The sequence below is a fragment of the Oncorhynchus mykiss genome, chromosome 13, assembly GCF_013265735.2.
Source record: "Oncorhynchus mykiss isolate Arlee chromosome 13, USDA_OmykA_1.1, whole genome shotgun sequence".
In the NCBI taxonomy this organism is placed as follows: Eukaryota; Metazoa; Chordata; class Actinopteri; order Salmoniformes; family Salmonidae; genus Oncorhynchus; species Oncorhynchus mykiss.
Window position 1 is genome coordinate 46,569,108 of NC_048577.1, and position 13,162 is coordinate 46,582,269.

Consider the following 13,162-nt stretch of genomic DNA (forward strand, 5'->3'; position numbering starts at 1 on the left):
GGCCATTTAGGATCTTGAATACAAGACATGCGTCGGTGTATTGCACAAGATTTTCCCAACTCAGGAGCTCATGCTTTCTGAGGATGTAACAGTGATGATGGCTATTAGGCTTCCTATCAAGCACTTTGAGAGCCTGTTTGTAGACAGACTGAATAGATTTTAATGTTGTACAGCAAGCTTGGGCCCAACTAGCCAAGCAGTATGTTAAGTGGGGGAGTATCATAGATTTGAAGTACAGTTTTGCTACCTCTGTAGTCAAACAATTTCCTATAAATCGGAAATTAGCTAGGTTGAATTTGGTTCTGAATTACTCTTTTCACATGCTTTTTAAAAGAGAGGTTGGAATCAAGTATGATGCCAAGGTACTTAAAATCAGATACCACCTGGAGCTTCTCCCCTGACACACAGACATCTGGCTCAGTAGCATCTGTTTCCCTCTTTGTGAAGAACATGCAAACATTTTTTTTCACATTGAGATGCAAACACGAGTCACTGAGCCACTTTGTAACCTGGACCATTACAGTAGTGAGTTCTTGTGCAGCTTGTTGTTTGCTCTTTGCATGCATATATATCACTGTATCATCAGCATACATTTGAACTTCAGACCCAGTACAGACAGAAGGAAGATCATTAATGTACAGGCTGAACAGGAGGGGCCCCAGTATTGACCCTTGGGGCATGCCCACATCATAGCTAAGAGTGGGCGACAGCTCATTGCTCACTCTGACACACTGAGTTCTGCCTTCAAGGTATGATTTCATCCATCTCAAGGCATCGGGGGAAAAGTTGAACTTGGACAATTTTGTGATGAGAATCTCATGGTTAACAGTATCAAAAGCCTTCCTTTAGGTCCAGAAACACAGCCCCAACAACGCCCCCATTATCCATCTTGGACATCCCATTTTCCAGAAGAAAGCAGTTGGCCGTTCCTGTGGAGTGTTTCGCTCTGAAGCCAAACTGCATGGAGTGTAATGTGAAGGGGCTGTTGTTGAGGTGGGCAATCAGTTGTTCTGCTACACACTTTTCAACAACCTTTGACACCACAGGTAGTATACTAATGGGCCTGTAGTTACTCAGGTCAGCAGGGTCGCCCGATTTTAAAGATGGACGTTATTATGGCCGGCTTCCATACCCTTGGAAACAACCCCAGACAAATAGATGTGTTAGTTCCCTTAATTGCATTTTCAAAATAGTTTTATTCACTCTTAGGTATTCTTAGTTGATCCGGCTTTCTAACAGTAGAGAGGTTAAACCTGCTCTGAGCTTTCTGGCTATAAGTGTCAGATTATGATCAGACAGCCCAGTAACCATATTGAATGATTCAGTCACTCTGGTTTATTACTGAACACCAAATCAATCTGTGTTTTAGAGCAACAAGTCACCCTGGTTGGCCCTTTTTAACTAGCTGTGTAAGGTCAAAGGTATTAGTGATCCGTTTGAGGGTTTCCTACAAGACTTGTCTTCATAATTAATATTAAAATCTCCCTTTAAGATGACCTCTTTCCCAAAATCACCTTCCCTAAGCATGTTATTAAACTGATCAAAAAACACACTTTTGGTGGAAGGTGGCCTATACATTCCAATAAGGGTAAAAGACATTTGGGGAGACAGTGTAACGTTCAGGCCATTACATTCTAGTTCATTATCACATGACCACTCAATTGGGATATGTTCTTTAATGTAAATCATCAGACCCCCTCCTCTTCCTTCAATCCTGTCTCTCCTGAAAACATTGTAGCCAGGCACAATCAAAGCAGCAGATGGAGAGTTTTTATGGAGCCATGTCTCTGAGAGGCAGAGGAAGTCAAGGTTGGAGTCTGAGTAGATGTTGAATTTTATCACTTTTTGGAATGACACTACGAATGTTCAAGTGCCCCACTAGTAGTCCCTTGGGCTTAGCCCGTGGGTCCCAGATGACTCGAGAGTAATTGACACATTGAACAAAGTTAAATTTTCTGTGTTTTCTGACGGCTGGGTTTAGGCCGTTTTGATTAGGGGCGGTTCGGTAGCGCAATTAACAATCCCTCCCGCCTGCACTGGATGCAGGGAACTAATTAAACAGCTTGCGTACCAGAAACAGAGTCAGGGATTGCATATAACGACTTGGGTATGTTTGAAGAGTCAAAATCTATCCTGGAGCCGGGCGAGTCGAGAGAAACCATGGGACCATAGCACTCACCCACTTCCACAGCGACGATCAGTGGACGAGGCCATCCACTGCTTTCCACTCCATTATTCAGAACATTCTGGTATGCTGTGTACTATCCGCTCCCGTGGAACGGTGAACCAATGTGTTTGGTGTTGATATTCTCCTGCCGTAGATTTATTGTGTCATCCCAGCAAGGAGGCACTGAGATTATCAGTAGAGCAGCTACATAACTGACAATCATGGCAAAGTACTGGAGATAAAACACATAATTGCGCTTTAAGTCTTTGCTTGAGTTACTTAGCTGGGGTCGGCGTACACCTGATGTTTTAGATAAAATAACAGCATTCGTATGAGAAGCGGCACCTGCCGCACCACCCTGTCTTCCGTCCGCCATTATCCTGTTATGGTTAGGAGATAGATGTCATCGCGTGATGTGGTTGAATCTGTGTTTGAAATTCACTGCTAGAAAGAATTATACGTGTGGGGTTCAGAGATGAGGTAGTCATTCTAAAATCATGTTTAAACACTAGTATTGCACACAGAGTGAGTCCATGCTTATTATGTGACTGGTTGAGCACATTTTTATTCCTGAATTTATTTAGGCTTGCTATAACACAGGGGTTGAATATTTAATGACTCAAGACACTTCAGCCTTTCATTTGTAAAATAATAATAATTGAAAAACATAATTCCACTTTTACATTATGGGATGTTGTGTGTAGGCCAATCTGAAGATAAGTTAATACTTGCTTTGAACAAATATGACAAATAAATAGCAAAACTTCGTATTTTCCTACCCTTTAATACTGCAATGTTGCCCCGAGTCAACAAATTACATTGTAGGCTAGGGGTACAAAATATTATGATTGGATTATAATTTGTAAACCCCAAACCTCATAAAACAAGAGCTAAAAAATGTTTTGGATGAAAAACAAAAAGGCATGTAGTATATGGTACTGTAGTGTTTATAGCTTAATGTGGTTATTTCAATAATGTCAGCAGTTTGTTAGGAAGTGTGCAATTGCATTTCTGTTAGTACATATACATGGTACACTCTTAGAAAAAAAGTGCTATCTAAAAGGTTTCAGGTAGAACCATTTTGGTTTCAGGTAGAACCATTTCCTCAGAGGGTTCCATGTAGAGCCCTTTCCACATGTAGAGCCCTTTCCACTGGAACCAAAAAGGGTTCTGCTATGGAGACAGCCAAATAACCCTTTTGGAACCCTTTTTTTCTAAGAGTGTATGTACTACTACCACCAGTTATAGGTAACTGCCAAAATAATGGAAACACTTGAGTAACTGAGGAATACAAAGTATTTTGAAAGCAGGTGCTTCCACACAGGTGTGGTTCCTGAGTTTTGGGTCCTTTAAAGTAACTGAAGAGGTCCATCAGCCATTCCTTGGGCTACAATACCTGTTTTGCCAATTGGCCTAGACCCCTTTTACTGCCGATACGGAGCCCCGCCGATCCTTCACAACTGGTCTACCGATGTAACCGCCCGAGGGGGCTACAACTGACTCTTCCGTTCCGACGTCCCCCTAAGGCACTTCTGCTAGCCCCGGCTAGCTGTCTGAATCGCCGTGTCTCCAACCCGCCTAGCTGCATGATCACTCGGCTACGCATGCCTCTCCCTAATGTCAATATGCCTTGTCCATTGATGTTTTGGTTAGTGACTATTGTCTTATTCCACCAAAACCCCTGAAATTTTCATCCCTATCTACAACATTTTCAGACAAGATAGAACTGCCAAAGGGGGCGGAGTTGCAATCTACTGTCGTACTATCCAGGTCTGTGCCCAAACAATTTGAGCTTCTACTTTTAAAAATACACCTTTCCAGAAACAATTCTATAGACCACCACCTGCACCCAGTTGTGCCCTGGAAACCATATGTGAATTAATTGCCACCCATCTATCTTCAGAGCTCGTGCTGTTGGGTGACCAAAACTGGGACATGCTTAACACACCGGCCGTCCTACAATCTAAGATTGATGCCCTCAATCTCACACAAATTATCAATGAACCTACCAGTTACAACCCCAAATCTGTAAACACGGGCACCCTCATAGATATTATCCTAACCAACCTGCCCTCCAAACACACCTCTGCTGTCTTCAACCAGGATCTCAGCGATCACTGCCTTCTTTGCCTGCGTCCGTAATGGGTCTGCGGTCAAATGACCACCCCTCATCACTGTCAAACGCTCCCTAAAACACTTCAGCGAGCAGACCTTTCTAATCGACCTGGCCCGGGTATCCTGAAAGGATATTGACCTCATTCCGTCAGTAGAGGATGCCTGGTTATTCTATAAAAGTGCTTTCCTCACCATCTTAAATAAGCATGCCCCATTCAAAAAATTTAGAATCAGGAACAGATATAGCCCTTGGTTCACTCCAGACCTGACTACCCTTGACCAGCACAAAAACATTCTGTGGCGTACTGCATTAGCATCAAATAGCTCCCGCGATATGCAACTTTTCAGGGAAATTAGGAACCAATATACACAGGCAGACTAGCTTTTTCAAACAGAAATTTGCATCCTGTAGCACAAATTCCAAAAAGTTCTGGGACACTAAAGTCCATGGAGAATAAGAGCACCTCTTCCAAGCTGCTCACTGCACTGAGGCTAGGAAACACTGTCACCACCGATAAATCCACCAGAATTTCAATAAGCATTTTTCTACAGCTGGCCATGCTTCCCACCTGGCTACCCCTACCCCGGTCAACAGTCCTGCACCCCCCACAGCAAATTGCCCAAGCCTCCCCATTTCTTCTTCACCCAAATCCAGATAGCTGATGTTCTGAAAGAACTGCAAAATCTGGACCCCTACAAATCAGCTGGGCTAGACAATCTGGACCATCTCTTTCTAAAATGAATCGCCGCAATTGATGCAACCCCTATTACTAGCCTGTTCAACCTCTCCTTTGTATCGTCTGAAATCCCCAAAGATTGGAAATATGCCGCGGTCATCCCACTCTTTAAAGGGGGAAACACTTAGATCCAAACTGTTACAGACCTATATCTATCCTACCCTGCCTTTCTAAGGTCTTTGAAGGCCAAATTAACAAACAGATCACCGACCATTTTGAATCCCGCCGTACCTTCTCCACTATGCAATCTGGTTTCTGAGCTGGTCATGGGTGCACCTCAGCCACGCTCAAGATCCTAAACGATATCATAATCGCCATCGATAAGAGACAATATTGTGCAGCTGTATTCATCGACCTGGCCAAGGCTTTTGACTCTGTCAATCACCACATTCTTATCAGCAGACTCAAAAGCCTTGGTTTCTCAAATGACTGCCTCGCCTGGTTCACCAACTACTTCTCAGACAAACTTCAGTGTGGCAAATCGGAGGACCTGTTGTCCGGACCTCTGGCAGATCTTATAACATCTGGATAGGTATTTTACGTATCAGCTAACCACATCATGGTCGCGTTCCTCTGCTCACACGTTGTATGAAACAACCAATGATTGCGTGCCACGTCATCGACTGTGTCATCGACTGACAGATTGATATAACATATGATGTGGTTAGTTGATATGTAAAATGCCTATCCAGGTGTTGTAAGATCTGCAAGGAGTCAGCAATGCCTGGGCAGAGGAACACACCCAATATATTATAGCAATCTGGTGCCCAATCTCACGTAACCATTGGTTGATGCATGCAACGTCTGACCAGGGGAACGCGTCCAGTGCATACAAAAAAGATGCCATTACTATAGCCAAAGCCAGTACAGTATTGTAATATTTGTGTTGTGGAGAAATGACCAGGCAGGAGACAGGAGTACAGTTAGTTTTCGTTTAGTCAAAACCCCTCGTGCTCTACAGTTCCCGGCACCCTAGTGCGCATGTGCATTTCCTATTAGTTGTGGTAACGTAACACTGCCGTAATACATTACTGCTTAGTAACAGCATAGTAACTAATATAAACAGATGTAGATCCCAGGTACTACAAGTATGAAGATAGAAATCCCTTACCATGCTTGATCAGACTTGTAGGCGATGTCATGGCGACATTAGCTGGCTAAACTCATGCCCAGAAACAAGTCATCAGGTCTAACCAATTATCTATATGAATCTTTATCTACATAAAGATTGATGCTATGTATTGGCCATTGAGAGGCTTTGAAGCCACCTGTCAGACATATTGGCACTCCCCAATAGGAGCAGTCCTCCATAGGGATGAATGGAATTCTACAGTATTTACATTCAATGTTTCAAGGACAAAATTAAATGTTTTTAAGTATTTAACATTAGTCTTCTCTAAAAAGGATACATTAAGGACATTTATAAACAGTACCGATCAAAAGTTCGGACACCTACTCATTTCATTTTTTAAAAAAAACTATTTTCTACATTGTAGAATAATAGTGAAGACATCAGCACTATGGAATAACGCATGGAATCATGTAGTAACCAAAAAAGTGTTAAACAAATCTAAATATATTTTATATTTGAGATTCTTCAAAGTAGCCACACAGTCAGATAATTATCTGTACAAAACAGTTAATATGATAATACTTGTGGAATATAAAAATACTTGCTTGACATATGTTTTCCAGTTTATTGAAATACTTTGCAAATGCATCTTATTTCTATGTGAAAACTGAAATGGTCTATTCATTCCCTTTCCATTTTAGTAGGCATTCTTATCCTGAGCAACTTACAGTGGTGAGTGCATACATTTTCATACTTTTCCCCTGTGGGTATAGAACCCACAAATCTAGCATTGTAAGTGCCATGCTTTACCAACTGAGCCACATTATCACAAACCACTTCATGTCTCAATGTACTCAATTACTGTATTGTGCATTGTTTTTCTTCATGGGGATGGGAAGTCTTCAGTTAAAAACCTAGATGACCAGCTGTACAATACAGTAATGCACATTTACATATGGATTTGTTGGCTCTTTCTATATTTCCAGAAGGCATTTGACACTGTAAGCCATGCTGTTTTTTTTTATACCCTCCACAAAATTTGGAGATTTCTTTATTAACTCAATAAGAACTCTATACAATGGAAGTAATAGCGCTCTAAAACTTGCCAATGGTACATCACCTAAATTTGAAGTCAACAAAAGAGTGAGGCAAGATTGCCCAATAGTCCATTCCTCTACCTCTTGACAGCTCAGTTTTTACATCTACTAGTATCCCAGAATTCATTTACAGGTATTAAGATAGATAGATGAAAGAGAAATTAAGATATCCCAATTGGCAGATGATACCACTATTTCTTTTAAACCATTTGGAAGTTCCTCTAACCTTTGATGTAATTCTAACTTTTTCAAAGATCTCATATTTAAATCAGAATTTGAAAAAGTGTGACATTCTAGCATTGAAAGGTACTGATATCACTGAAGCTTGCAGTATTCCAATCAAAGACACAAACTTATTTAGGGATAAAAATGACAAAAGAAAAGGAGAGAAGAACCTTCATCTTTACCCAGTTGTCTCAGCTATAAAAAAAAAATAAGTTTAACTCATGGTTAGGCAGAGATTTGTCCATTCAAGGAAGAGTTTTGCTGACTAAGGCTTGTCTAGAGCCTCTTATGCGTTCTCTTGTCTTAATAGTCCCAAATCTATTTGCTCCAAATTAGATGGAAAAATAAACCTCACAAAGGGAGAAATATGTTCTTACAAACAGTGTGTGAGGATGGTCTTAACATGTTGGACTTACTACTTTTAACCAAGTCTTAAAAATGTATTGGATAAAGCATTACTTTAAAGGCCCAAACTGTTTTTGGTTTACAATACCAAATCTTATTTTCAATACATTTGGTAGTTTAAGTTTCCTTTTGCAGTGTCCTTGTGCGGTTGAAAAACGTCCTGTTTAACTTGCTGATTTCCACAAACAAATGCTTAATTGTTGGTCCCTTCTATACAAACATCATTTCCCCCCTCATAAGTATGTTATATGAAATAGTCTTGTTATAAAATATAAAAACAAGTCACTGTTTTTGGAACATTTGTTTAGGAAGGATATTTTACTTGTGGGCCAGCTGCTCAACTCCAATGGACATCTGTATATGTACAATCACTTTTTGAGAATGTATCAGCTCCCTGTCTCACCAAAGGAATATGAAATGGTGTGAAAAGCAATACCAGATGGTGATCTAACACTTTTGAAACAAACTAGGGTCAATACAGATCCATCACTTGTAAATTCAACCATAGTAAATATGAACAGTTTCCCAATTATTGATCAAAATGTCAATAATTAATTCATTAGAGAAGCTTTTTATTTTTATTTTTATGTTCCAATAGCAAAATGTTGGTGGGACTTGCAATGTGTTGTAAATTGGCCAAAATAACTCATATTACCCCTCCAATGAAAGTATTTGTAAACATAGTATAAATGTTGATGAGAAATGTCAATCTGGGTGTCACGTTCTGACCTCTATTTCTGTTGTTTTGTATTTATTTAGTATGGTCAGGGCGTGAGTTGGGTGGGCAGTCTATGTTTGTTTTTCTATGTTTTGGGGCATTTCTATGTTTTCGGCCTAGTATGGTTCTCAATCAGAGGCAGGTGTCATTAGTTGTCTCTGATTGAGAATCATACTTAGGTAGCCTGGGTTTCACTGTGTGTTTGTGGGTGATTGTTCCTGTCACTGTGTTTGTTGTCACAGGATAGGCTGTATAGGTTTTCACGTTCCGTTTGTTGTTTTGTAGATTTGAGTTATTTCATGTATCGTTCAGTTTTCCATTAAAGAACATGAATAACCACCACGCTGCTTTTTGGTCCGCTTCTCCTCCTACAGACGAACGTCGTTACACTGGGACAGAATCACTTGGGCATTTGTATTCCAATGTGTGTATGTGACTATGTTCTGGGTGAATCTTTGGCTGGACTTGGTAGGGACCTCCATCTGCAAGTGATTGTGTTCCAAGATTCTCCACTAGAAGTATGTGATGAATTTGATTGTAATTCTTGCTAAACATTACATCCATAAAATGCATTTTTTAAAGAACAAAATCCTATTTTAAGATAGATTTAAATAATGACTGTGCCATATTGAATACTATGCTCAGTAAGAATAAGAAGGTAAGGAAATACATTCATACTCGTTTAAGCTTTTAAAATAGATTTGTCTGTAAAAACCCTCCTTGTTTTTGTGTTTGTTTGTGATGTTTTGTGTTACCATTTTTAAGGAGGATGTATAGATTTTTGTAACACATTTGAATTTGTATCCTTCAAAATGTATGGAATTTCAACAAAATTATAATAATAAAAAATACTGAGGTACCGTAAGTCACTTCGGTATGGAAGTGCCATGAAAATAGTATTTCCACAGAGTTTCTAAACACAACTGGGAACTGGAAAATACGAGGTCAAATCATGATGTCAGTGATCTTCAGGTCGGAGTTCTAGAAAGCGGCCCGAGTGATATATCAGTGATATAGAATCTAAACAGTGTGATGAACCCATCAAAGTTGAAGAGATGAGTCTATCAAACATCTAAAGAACAATAAATCACCAGGTGTTGATGGAATTACATCAGAATTTTACAAATTATTTTCTGAACAAGTAGCTCCCTTCCTATTTGAAGTCTTTTTTAGAGAGTATTAAAAACAAAGTTCTCCCTCCTACAACGAGTCAGGGGTTAATAACACTGATACCTAAGCCTAAAAAAGAAGTGCTGCTCATCGATAACTGGCGTCCATTTTGTCTTCTTAATAATGACTATAAGATATTATCCTTACTACTTGCAAAAATAATTTAAGAAGTCCTGGATGCAATCATTGATGAAACACAGTCTGGCTTCATGAGGAACAGACATATTTCTAACAATGTCAAACTAGTATTAGACATACTTGACTACTCGACCAAATAACTTCATATTATTTTTAGAATTTTATAAAGCATTTGACACAGTAGAGCATCAGTTTCTCTTCCACTCCCTTGAGAGATTTGGCTTTGGGGATTTTTTCTGTAAGGCTATTAAGACTCTCTATGCAAATGGTAACAGCTCTATCAAATTGAAATATGGCACCTCACCTAGATTTGAGTTAAATAGAGGAATTAGGCAAGGTTGTCCTTAGGTAAGGTTGTCCTATCTCTCCGTACCTGTTTTTATTAATCACCCAACTTCTTGCAAATTCTTTAAATAATAGGCCTGTACAAGGTATTTCCATAGCTGGTAAATAAATTATTATAAGCCAGCTGTCTGATGATACTACACTTTTTCTGAAAGACGCTAACCAAATTCCCATATCGATCAATGTGATACAATCCTTTCCCAAAGCGTCGGGTCTATCTTAACATTAATAAATGTGAACTCATAGCTGTCAAAGATAGTGTGACACCTTCATATATTGGTATTCCAGAAAAATAAGAACTTACATATTTAGGCATAACCATTACAAAGGATCAGAAGTCTAGAGGCTTACTAAATTTTAACCCTCTTATTAAAAAAACCCAGAAGAAGCTAAATCAATGGCTACCGAGGGACTTATCTTTAATAACCAAGGTCGAAGGTATCTCTAGACTAACATATGGTGCTCTATCTTTATATCTTGACAGTAAAATAAGCAAGGAGAAAGACCAGATGCTTTTCAACTTTATTTGGAGAAACCGTACCCATTACATTAGGAAAACTGTTGTAATGAACACTTATGAGAATGGTGAACTGAATTTTCTGGACTTTACTACTTTAAATAATACTTTTAAGATCAATTGGATAAAACAATTCCTAAGAAGACCCACTTCTATCTGGAATTTTATTCCTCATCATGTCTTCTCTACTTTTGGTGGCCTTAACTTCAAATTGTTTTGCAATTATAATATTGACAAGGTTCCAGTGAAACTTTCTGCTTTTCATCGGCAGGTTTTCTTGTCATGGTCCTTAATTTATAAACACAATTTTTCTCCACGCAGATATTATATATGGAATAATCGGGATATATTTTCTAAAAATACTTCTTCATTTTAGAATATTGGTTCCGAAAGAATATCCTATTGGTGAGCCAACGGGTAAATGCAGAGGGTCTTTTACTCAGTTATAAAGAATTATTATCACTTTACAAGGTCCCTGTAACACCTAAAGATTTTGCAATTGTTTTAGATGCCATTCCCTCAGGTGTTGCTATGTTATTCAGGAACGTGTCAAGACTTGACCCTCAGAGCCTACCTTCTGTTGACCCTGTTGACTCATCAGGAGGAAAGATTTGTTTCTCTTTTGGTCCATTCAACAACAGAGCCATACGAACCTTGTTTCAGCAGGATGATGTATACCTTATGTCATGCCTTATTGGAATGGATTAATTGATAATATCTGTTGGAAAAAAGTTTGGATGTTGCCACACACATTGTTAACAAAATTAAGGAAGTTTCCTTTAAAATTATTCATAAATATTATCCTGCCAACCACTATATGAAGAAGGTTAAGGAAAACAAACTCAAATTGCTTCTTTTGTAATGACCACCCAGAAACAGTGTTGCATCTTTTTTGGCATTATATGCATGTAAGAACTGTGGCAAGACATCAGTAGGTTTATAATTGAACACATTTATGAAGATGTTACACTATTGTGGAGAGATGTACTGTTTGGATTCTTTACATACAATAGAAATAAGCTGAAACATTTTTATGTAATTAATTTCATTATTCTTTTGGCCAAATTTCATATACACAAATGTAAATTTACAAACAGAAAGCCACATTTTCGTACCCTTCAAAAAGAAATGGAACTGTATTTTAAGACGGTTAAATGCTCTACTAACAAAAAATCTGTTCGAATTGTAAGTATATGTGTGTCCCTTAAGGTTCTTGTGTAATTGTAATGTGATATTGTACCCCCGAGCTCGATTGTCCATTGTTTGTAATCTATGTATGCTTGTGTTCCCTCGTGCTTTATGTATTGATTTGTTGTTAATAAAAAATAAATAATAATAAAATAAAAGAAAGCGGCCCGAGTTCGAATTCAGAGTTAGATGACCGTTTCCCAGTGGGAGCTAAGTTTTTTCCCCAGGTTGCCAGTTCTTTGAACGCACGGAAGTCAGAGATTTACGAGTTCCCTGTTGTTTTGAACGCGGCAGTAGCATATCTCTCCATTTAATACAGAGATTTGACGTCAAATACAGTCATCGAATATTAAAAATATGATTACAATAATCACATGTATCCACCAATGCAAAGAAAATAGGCCGCTAGACAGCCCACCGTGCCGCTTTATGGACACCGACTCAATCGTTAGGGCGGAGAGACCTGTATCTTGTCAGTATATCCAGAATCTTTGATTTGACTCACGGTGACGTTCCGAATTTTGTTGTCTCGTGACCTACTAAATACTAGATAGTCATAAACCCCTAAAATTGTTATTTTTAAAATATAATTTTAACCTTAACCACAATGATAACCATAACCTTAAATTAAGACCAAAAGCACATGTTTGTTGTCAAACATTTTAACGAAAAATTCATTACGCCAATTCTGTTGCAAAACATTTATTTAACGGAAGCAAACGGAACGAAACGGGGGAGGGACCTACCTTGATTTGTCCAATAGAAACTCTCGTTTTGCAACTGTTTGGCTAATGATTAAACCCCTGTTGTGCACACAGCCATTGAATGTGCTTGAGACAGAAGAATGGACAAAACAAGTTTATTGGCGGAGGATGTTTCTTTTCTGCACGAGTTATTTATTATTGCCATTCGCTGTCTTGTTGGCTCGAAATTTTGCTTTCCGGTTTAGTTACCCTGAAAAAGATTCACTGAACGCAGGTGCGTGTTATTTACATCTTACTTTGACTTTTTAAAATACTGTTGCAAGTGCTTGAAAACAATGTCTAGAGGTGATAAACGTAGCTAGATAACCAGTTCAACGCTCATACTAAATTTAGCTACAGTACACATTATGGTACTAGCTACAGTAACGTTAACGTTAGACTGGAGAATGTGTCTAGACAGTGCTAGCTACTTACTGCCGTAGCTCAGTTAAGGCAGGTTGTTTAGCTAGCTATCGTTAGCCAACTAACGTTAGCTAGCGTAGTTAACGTTACCTAGTGAGTGCA

The 13,162-nt window shown here is 38.9% G+C and overlaps 1 protein-coding gene across 2 annotated transcripts in view; it reads left to right on the top strand.

Annotated features, from left to right (window-relative positions):
* The first annotated feature begins 2,134 nt into the window (after positions 1 to 2,134).
* LOC110486589 (transmembrane protein 104) overlaps positions 2,135 to 13,162 on the top strand; it is a 101,106-nt gene continuing 90,078 nt past the window's right edge. The window contains exon 1 of one of the 2 annotated variants that reach the window (XM_036941303.1): positions 2,135 to 2,249. The gene's annotated coding sequence lies outside the window, so the exon portion shown is untranslated. Of the gene's footprint in view, positions 2,250 to 12,675; positions 12,873 to 13,162 lie in introns of those variants that run through there. The other variant, XM_021558307.2, reaches the window with a different exon arrangement.